The sequence below is a fragment of the Herpailurus yagouaroundi genome, unplaced genomic scaffold (genome assembly GCF_014898765.1).
Source record: "Herpailurus yagouaroundi ecotype Mexico unplaced genomic scaffold, PumYag 217, whole genome shotgun sequence".
Classification (NCBI taxonomy): domain Eukaryota; kingdom Metazoa; phylum Chordata; class Mammalia; order Carnivora; family Felidae; genus Herpailurus; species Herpailurus yagouaroundi.
The window spans coordinates 3924344-3933146 of record NW_024412448.1 but is presented as its reverse complement, the minus strand read 5'-3'; the positions used below and the strand labels follow the sequence as shown (position 1 = coordinate 3933146).

The following is an 8803-nucleotide window of genomic DNA, read 5'->3' as shown; positions in this document are numbered from 1 at the left end:
AAAATATAATGATCAAGATATTTAAAAAAATGAGGCATTGTTGTATGTGCTTTTTTTGTTGAAGAGAAATTCTTACAACGTAAAATGAACCATTTAATTTTATCTTTTTAAGACTAAAATTTAAAAAAAAGTTATTTTATTTTTACTTATTTAAAAGTTTTAGAAACGTTTATTTATTTTTGAGAGAGAGAGAGACACAGAGCATGAGCAGGGGAGGGGCAAACAGAGAGAGGGAGACAGAGTCCGAAGCAGGCCCCAGGCTCCGAGCTGTCAGCACAGAGCCCGGCTTGAACTCATGAATCGTGAGATCATGACTGGAGCCGAAGTTGGATGCTTAAGCAATTGAACCACCCAGGTGCCTCTAATTTAATTTTATTTTAGAGAGAGAGAGGGAGAGAGCACAATGGGGGAGAGGGGCAAAGGGAGAGAGAGAGTGAGAGAGAGAGAGAGAGAGAGAGAATCTCCGGCCAGCTTTGTGTTCAGCAAGGAGCCTGAGGCGGGGCTCAGTCCCACGACTGTGAGATCATGACCTGAGCCAAAACCAAGAGCTAGACTTTCAACCGACTGAGCCCTTCAAATGAACCATTTTAAAGCACACGACTCAGTGGCATTTAGTGCCTTCGCAATATTGTGCAAGCATCCCTACTCGTGGTTCCACTGCGGCTGCCTGAGCCCCATGAGCGGGTCTCCCCCACTCCTCTCTTCTCCCGGAACTGCCAGTCTTTCTCCATGGACCCACCCATTGGACTTCTGTGACTGGGTTCTTCCACTGAGCGTCATGTTGACAAGGTTTAGCCACGAGGGAGCAGGTATCAGAACTTCCTTCCTTTACGTCCAAATACGATTCTGTTGCGCTCTCCATGTTCCCTGACTGATAGATAATATGGGTTGTTTCTACCTTTTGGCTATTAAATGTGCTTCTTTTTGAATGTGTTCACTCGCATGGTGTGCTGACGGGTCTAAGAAACACCTACGTCTAGAAATAACGACCAGGGAGAGTGATATTTTGCTGTGCGTGCGCCACCTGGCAGGTGCCATGGAAATACCCACGATTCCACTGGGTGGGGGCCTCCACCCGTGATTGGGACATTGAAACATTGAACAAGCAGAGGGGTGTGCGGGAAGGAATGTGCTGTTTCCTGATCAAGTTCCCAGACCTTCTCATTTCTCCCCAGGTTCGGAGCCCCCGGTCTCGCCTGACTCACCCATTCTTGTGAGAAAGGATCGGAGCCCCGCGCAGCTGGGACCAGGACCAGGGCCAGGGCCGTGGGGTTTCTGGCTTCTCTGGCTCAGCAAGACCCAAGTGTTTCGGCCGGGGGGCCACTGAGCGTCTGGCAGTGTGTCCTGCTCTGGGCCATGGGCGTGAAGGTCAGCGCACGGTGGGGACGTGCCTCCGGTGCCCCGCGCACCCACCCTCCCAGCCTCCCAGCCACCAGGCCTCCCGCCCCCTCCTGCCCCCCACCAGCCCTGCCCTCCAGGCTGCCTCTCACTCCTCCTGCTCCTCTGGGGAGACAGAAGGTGTGAGGGCGGCTGTGGGTGACCCCGTGCACGCTGTCCTTTCTTGCTTTGCCCTGATGCTTTTTTAAAAAGTTGCAGCTGCGGGGTGAGGAAGAGGGAGCCTGTACTCTTCCACCGTGAAAAGGAACGAAGCCCTGACGACATCCTACGGCAGGGACGGACCTGGAAACGTGCTCCGAGAGAGAGAGAGAGAGACCAGACACAACAGGACACGTGGGGTGTGACTGCAGTTCCGTGAGATGTCCAGAACAGGCGGATGCGTGGGGACAGAGAGCAGAGCCCTGTTGCCAGGGATTGGGGAGGCAGGGAGGGAACGGCCCCTAGAGGGGTCGGGCCTCCTTCTGGGGGTGATGAGAAGGTTCCGGAGTGACACAGAGGTGCTGTCTGCACAGCACCGTGAGTGCGCTAAGTGCCGCCAAAGGGTACACTTCAAAATAGTTAATTTTACGTGGGTTTGACCTAAATTAACAACCCCACCCCCGTAGTCCCCGTAGCATTTCCCCTGGGCTGCTGGGAGAAGTGAGTCGGACGACCGCTGTTCAAAACCCACCGACCCGCGGTTGGCCGCCCCGAGGTGACCTCCCTGCTCCGTGCGGGATCCGGGGTCCTGCGGGTGCTGGGAACGCTTCCCTCTCCTTCCGGTTTTCATCCGAGGCCAAGAGCTGGCCGAGCGGGTGTATCACCGTGCACGTGTGAGTCAGGAAGCAGAGAAGGGTGAGACTCCGGCCTCCCTTCTAAGACCTCCCCTGTCTGTAATGAGTTCCGGGACTCCTTCCTTTTGGCAGTAGCTTCTCAGCTGAGGAAAAACTCACGAGCGAAGTAAGTCCGTCCCCTGCGATGCCTGGGTCGGGGCCACTGAAACGTAAGGGTCTCGTCTGTCATTTTTACAGGAGGACAAAATGTTCTCACCCCTTTCCCCCCCTCCTCGGAATTGTGAGCTCATGTGGTCCTGGGGGAGTCTGTCCAGAAGAAGCCACCTGTGTCCTGAGAGAGACCAGGGGCCCCACCGAGATGTGCCCCTCGGTGTCCTCCCGACAGAGCCCCAGCCTTCTTCAAACACTCCGGGAAGCAGCCATTCTGATCGCTCACCAGACGCGGGTCTCACAGCAACCCCATGTTCTTTCCTCAAGGGGCAAGGCTGGTTTTTCTGGTGACCCCAAAGCCGTCCACGCCGGCAGAATGCTGTGGGCGTTCGGGGTCCAGGTCTGTTCTCTATGGGCTTTTGGAATCTAGCCAGAGTGGGTATGTGTGGCCCGAGCGCTGAGAGTGCTGAGTATGTGGGGTGCGGACAGGGGTGCTTGCAGGTTTACAGACCCCCTATGGCCTGCCCCTCACCCCCACCCCCGAGCTCCTAGAACAGACTGCCGGGAACCAGGTCAGAGGTTTCCAGGGCTCTGTGCATGTGCTCCCTGTGCCCTCCCACCCTCCTCCCATCCTCCTCCTCACCAACAGGTACTGGATCATTTTCAAACGGGGACCTGGGATTCTCTTATCCTTCTATCCATTTGATGCCTTAATTCACCGCGTGCTTACGGAGTTCCTGTTCTGTGCCAGGCACTGGGGGGACAGCCGGGGCGAGGCAGACCCCCTCCTGCTGTTGTACCAGGTGAGGCGGAGGGGACCCCCCCAGCCACAGCACTGTTGTGGCGGGCATAGTGGGGGGAGCTAGGAAGCAGGTGAGGGGGGCTGTGCCCTCACGAGGTGTCAGGGGCCCCGTCTCTGCAGAGGGGACCTCTAGCTGACACTGGACGGATGGCTGGGTGTTGGACACAAGAGTGGGGAGCAGCTGGAGAGACCGCCAGGCATGAAGACGTGTGAAAGGCAGGAAGCACATCCCCAGGGACGGGGGCAGCTAAGGGCTGGGTGTGATGATCAGAGTTGCCTTTGGCAAAGGTGACCCTCTGCCCGGAATAGGACAGGGGGGATGGGCAAGCCAGAACAGGTGTTGACAAACAGCCGTGGGCTGTTTTTGTCCTCAAAGCTTTATGGAACCCAGCTGTGCTCATTAGTTTACCTCTTGCCAATGGCTGCCTTCTAGAAGTGGAATCAACGAACCAGAGGCCACTGGCCCACAGTGCCTGACATGTTTACGCCGACCTTTTACAGAAAGCACTTGCGGACTGCTCTGTTACAAAGCTGCCTTAGTTTGGGGTGTTCTGGAAGCAGGGATGAGATAGGTGTGGGCCCGGGTCTGATGGCGATAGGTGCAGGGCATGGGCCGATGGGACCTGGGGCTGGATGGGGTCAGGCAGGGAGAGAGTGGACGTGAGCAGTGCTGACAGAGACCCTGCTTTGAGGGAAGCAGTTCAGGTCCGGGCAGGCCTTGACCACCTGACAGTTCCAGAACCTTCTTTTTTTTTTTTTTAATTTTTTTTTTTCAACATTTATTTATTTTTGGGACAGAGAGAGACACAGCATGAACGGGGGAGGGGCAGAGAGAGAGGGAGACACAGAATCGGAAACAGGCTCCAGGCTCTGAGCCATCAGCCCAGAGCCCGACGCGGGGCTCGAACCCACGGACCGCGAGATCGTGACCTGGCTGAAGTCGGACGCTTAACCGACTGCGCCACCCAGGCGCCCTTCAGAACCTTCTTTTAGTTTCTTCATGAGACCGGCTCCTTGTCTCTGCAGCTGAATCGTGCTCCGCGGATCTTCCCTTCCAGGACTCGCTGATGAAACTGAGAGATGTCTTCACCTTTCTCCTAAACGTGACGTGGGGTGATGAGAACCCATGGTTCCCGGGAGCACCTGTCCCTATGAGCAACAGGTTTGTCTCCCCAGTCTGGAAGATGGCAGTCTACCTAATTCCTAACTCTGCCCTGCAAGCTCACATTCTATCGGTCCACCAGGATGTGGCACCGTGGGCAGTGAGCTGTGGCTTTAATGTTGGCGGTTCTGTGTCAATACAGGCATAGCGCATCTGCAGGCAACGTTGTACCCGTCTGTCCCGATCGCCACTGGAAATCACACGCCAGAAGCTGAGCCTGGGCCGGTAGGCGGGTCGGGGTTCCTCCGTACAGAATGACTCTTGCCGAGTGCACGGCCTGGAGCTCTCCCTCCTGAACCCGAGACCCGGCTGGGGACACCCAGACGGTCATCTCAGGCTGGAGGAAACCCAGCGGGGCTCTGTTTTCTGAATTCCTGGGGTCCCTTCACTTGTAAAAAACGCCTTCACTGAGATGTGATTCCCACTCACACAAGTCACCTGTGGCAAGCGCACAGTTCAGTGGTTTTGGTGTACTCGCGGGTGGTGCCAGCATCGCTCCGGTGAGTTTCAGAACGTTGACGGTGAAGGGTATCATTGCCCCATTCCCCCAGCCTCCGGCCACCGCTGATCTGCTTTGTCTACAGGTTTCCCTGTTCTGGGCGTTTCACATAAATGGCGTCGTATAGCACGTGGCCTTTTGAGACTGGCTTCTTAGACTCGGTCTCGCGTCCTCCAGGTTCATCCGTGTCGTGCCGGCGTCAGTGCTCCCTTCCTTGTTACGGTCAAATAATACTCCACTTCAGCTGCCCCTTCACTTCTGACGACCGTCACGTTGGCACATGCTGCACCAGCAGCTGCGTAAAATGGGGGGCTGGCGCACGTTTTCTAGAAGAGGCCAGATGGTAAGTAATTTCAGCTCCATGGGCCAGGCGGCCTCTGCTGCACCTGGTCAGCTCTGCCGCTGTGGCTCGGAAGTGGCTGCTTGAATCTGGGTGTCCATAGTGTGTACCGTCACGCTCTCCAGCCCCTGGCCCCACCTGCCCCAGGGTCGGTAACCCACCTCCTTGGGAGTGTGCCCTCCCTTCCTGGCACACGCGTCCTAGTGAGACAACCACCGAAAGTATAACGCGTCTGCTGGTGGCCAGAGCCCTGGAGAGACAGTGGACGGGGCCAGGGCCCCGAGTGTGCTGGGGTGCCTGTGGGCACATGTGGGTGCACGTGTGCATGCATGGATGCTACTTTACAAGTGGGTTGGGAAAGGCGGCTGTGCAGATGACAGGGAACCCCTGCAGGGGCCAAGGAGCTGGCCTGGTGCTGGAGGAGCCTGTGGTCGGCATGGTAGGGGCAGGTGGAACAGGACCAAGGGGGCTGGCTGGGCAGAGCTGTGCAGGATACGGTGCAAAGGGCCTGGGGAGCACAGAGCCGAGGGAACACATTGGGTTGTCCTGTCTTCCTTGTGTGGCTGTGGGCCAGACACTTCACCTCTCTGAGCCTGACTTTTCCTGTGGGCTCCTCGCACCCCTGGGATCGTTGCAAAGTTGAAATCAGGCAGCAGTCGTGCCTGGTACACGGTCAGTGTGTGTCTCCACAACCGGTAACGAGAACACTGCCCACTGCCTGTGGAGGGTAGGGAAGGCCCCCACCCCAGGGATAGGATGCCCACCTCAAGGACCTTCCCAGTAACTAATCTCTCCTTCCTTTGGATAACTACTAATCTTGGAATTATCATTCCTTTCTGGGTTCTAGGAGGTTCTTTGTTCTGGGATGTAACATAATACAGATCTACATTTCTTTAACTAGGGCCTTGGGCCCTTAGGACTAGGTGGGTTTTGGGATTCAAGCTTGTCTGGGTCTTAGGAAGATACCGCAATGTGCCTACATTTCGTGAAAGGCTCAGCGGGTCTGGGGTGGCACTTTGCACCACAGGTGAGCATTTCTGAAACAAAAGGATGGCCTGTCTGTTGGAGGAGGTCACGAGAGAATGTGACCACTGGTTGGTCCACAAGCTGGCCCTGGACAATCAGAGGCTCCTCCTGTCCTGAGCTTGGAACGTATGTTCCATCCACTGTCCTGCTGTTCCCACTGCGAGCCGTCTGCAAGGATGCAGCCCTGAGAGGAAGGTGTAGCTGAGACCTTCTGGACAGTGGATATGACCGAACTCAAGTTATGGCCTCTCCACAAACTTCTACCATTCTGGTGGTGGATGCCAAGCTGTGCTTGTCCTGTGGCGCCCAAGACCCGCCTCATTGTAAGTCCCCTTGCTTCTTAGGCTGGCACCTACCTACCTGAGCAGCCTCCCTCTTCTCCCAGCTCCCCCAGCCCCCTGGCATGGGCCTGTTTCAGATTTCCCCCGGGAAGGCTCCCAGGGCGCAAACCAACACAATCCTGATCAACAAAGGGAGTGACGGCCTCCTGTCCATTCAGGTTGGGTTTTGGTGGTCTCGGCTCACACTGAGAACCTTCTATGTGCCAGTCACTGGGGTTTTTATACGTTGCTTCATCGTATCTGCTAGTCACTCCTGGGGGTGGGTACACGGTTACTGCCCTGGGCACTGGGTCCCAAGGTCAGCTGGCTGGGGAGATGAGGAGCGGGGCCATGAGCCTGGAGTCTGTCTCCAGGGCCGCAGCTACCCTTCTGTCCCCTTGCCTGCTGCGGGGACACGACCTCACCTTCCTCATTCTGGTCGAGGCACAGGGCTTGGCCTCCAGCCCTGGGGCCAGCACCAGGTACTGAGCAGCCTCAGCAGAGCCAACATTTGACGTGTGTGCGGAGCATTTCCTGATGGCGGCCTGGCTGGGAAGCTGAGCACTCAGGCCCCTGCTGACGCCATGGTCAAAATCGTCTTAGAACTTCTGGTTCAGAATTCCACGTGGATTCTACAGCTCATTCTTTGTTTTATGGACCTTCTACGGCGTCAGATCAGTCCTTGGAGGTAGGCCTGCTGTGTGCAAACAGCCAGGAAGCATTATCTACATCATGTTGCTTCAGAGAGAGGTGGGTAGGCAGAGGTTGCTGATAAAGCCATGAGGCCCACATTCCTGTTGTGGCTTTTAAATGGGCCCTGAAGCCCCCTGGAAAAGAGGTGTCCTCAGATGTTTTAAATAGGTGTCACTAAACAACAAAGTGCTCTGCAGGACAAAATTCTACTCCATGTCTGAGTCCAGTGCCTTTTATTTGAAAATTGGGGCATTTAGTTATGGCTGGAGCTCGTGCACTGGGATGAACCTGTTTCCACACAGGGAGGGGCTTGTGCCTGGGGTGGGGTGGCCGTGCCCATGTTTATTTGAGCTCCAATCTGAGCCAAAGACTTTGGGGTTAGATCTGTAAAGTTTCCAATTTTTTCACAAAAAGTTTAGGCATATGGAATGAGCCTTTTATTTTTTTAATGTTTATTTATTTATTGAGAAAGAGACAGAGAGAGAGAGAGCGCATACACGAGCAAGTGGGGAAGGGGCAGAGGGAGACAGAGAGGGAGGGAGAGAGAGAAAGTCTCAACCAGACTTCACACTCAGTGCAGAGCTGGATGTGGGGCTCAATCCTACAAGCTTCAGATCTTGACCTGAGCTGATATGGAGAGTTGGACGCTCAACCAACTGAGCCACCTGGATGCCCCTGGGGTGAGCCTTCTAGACATGCCATAGTCCATGTGGCTTTTCTGATGCCCCTCTCAAGGGTTTTAGGCATGTATGGAACAAATTTTCCCAGTGCCTTTGTTTCCTCTCCCTCCACTCTGTCCTCATGCCAGGTCATTGTTCTGGAAGACTCTTGTCACTGGGCACAGTCTTTGGACAGTGGTTCTGGGGGGCTCAGGTGCTCTGGCTACACAGAGAACACGTCCTGGGTGGGAGTCCTGGCTGTGCTGGTTAGGACCCACAGATGTGGGCTTGCACGACACCTCTGGGGCTGTTTACAAGTCTGTACAGGAAGTGCTCTGGGTCAGAAACTTGGGAGTTCTTTGCAAGCTCTACACTCCCACCATTCCGTCTTTGTTTCTTGCCCTTGCTTATCCCCTTGGCAAAACTGTTAGCCTGCTCTGGATTACCTACTGTGTGAAGCTGAAAAGAAAAAGAGCAGTATTCATTTCAAATTCACACCGTTCAGATGTTCTACTCATTTATATGAGCCACATACGGGACTTGCACGAATTGGCGAGACCTTCCTGTACAGGTACCCCAATGTTTATTTTTGAGAAACTAAAGTAACTTGAAACAAATCAAGGTGTAGGACAAGCAGATAGTTTTAAAAGTCAAATGGTGTCCCAAGGTTGCAGAAAACACCCACAGCCTCCCCTCTCCCCACCTCCGCTCACATTCTTATCTGCCCTTAGCAGTTTCTTCCAGAATTTACCTCCTTAGTTCAGGCTGCTGTAACAAATTATCATAGACAAGAGTGGCTTCAACAACAAACATTTGTTTTTCACAGTTCTGGATGCTGGGAAATCCTCGATCAAGGGACTGACAGATCCTGTGTCTGGTGAGGGCCTGCTTCCTGGCTAGGATCTTTCTTTTAGATCAGATTTTTAACTTACTTACACCCCTCCCCTCTTTTCTTTTCTTTTCTTTTCTTTTCTTTTCTTT

The 8803-nt window shown here is 54.5% G+C and overlaps 2 long non-coding RNA genes across 2 annotated transcripts; both read left to right on the top strand.

Moving 5' to 3' along the window:
• The first annotated feature begins 501 nt into the window (after positions 1-501).
• LOC121018144 (uncharacterized) lies at positions 502-5239 on the top strand. The gene is made up of 4 exons (XR_005785043.1): positions 502-3124; positions 4182-4285; positions 4428-4510; positions 4962-5239. It is a non-coding gene; the product is annotated as an uncharacterized LOC121018144 (long non-coding RNA).
• Positions 5240-6622: 1383 nt separating this feature from the next.
• Positions 6623-8754, top strand: LOC121018012 (uncharacterized). Its single transcript, XR_005784994.1, has 3 exons — positions 6623-7158; positions 8254-8393; positions 8649-8754. It is a non-coding gene; the product is annotated as an uncharacterized LOC121018012 (long non-coding RNA).
• The last annotated feature ends 49 nt before the right edge of the window (positions 8755-8803 follow it).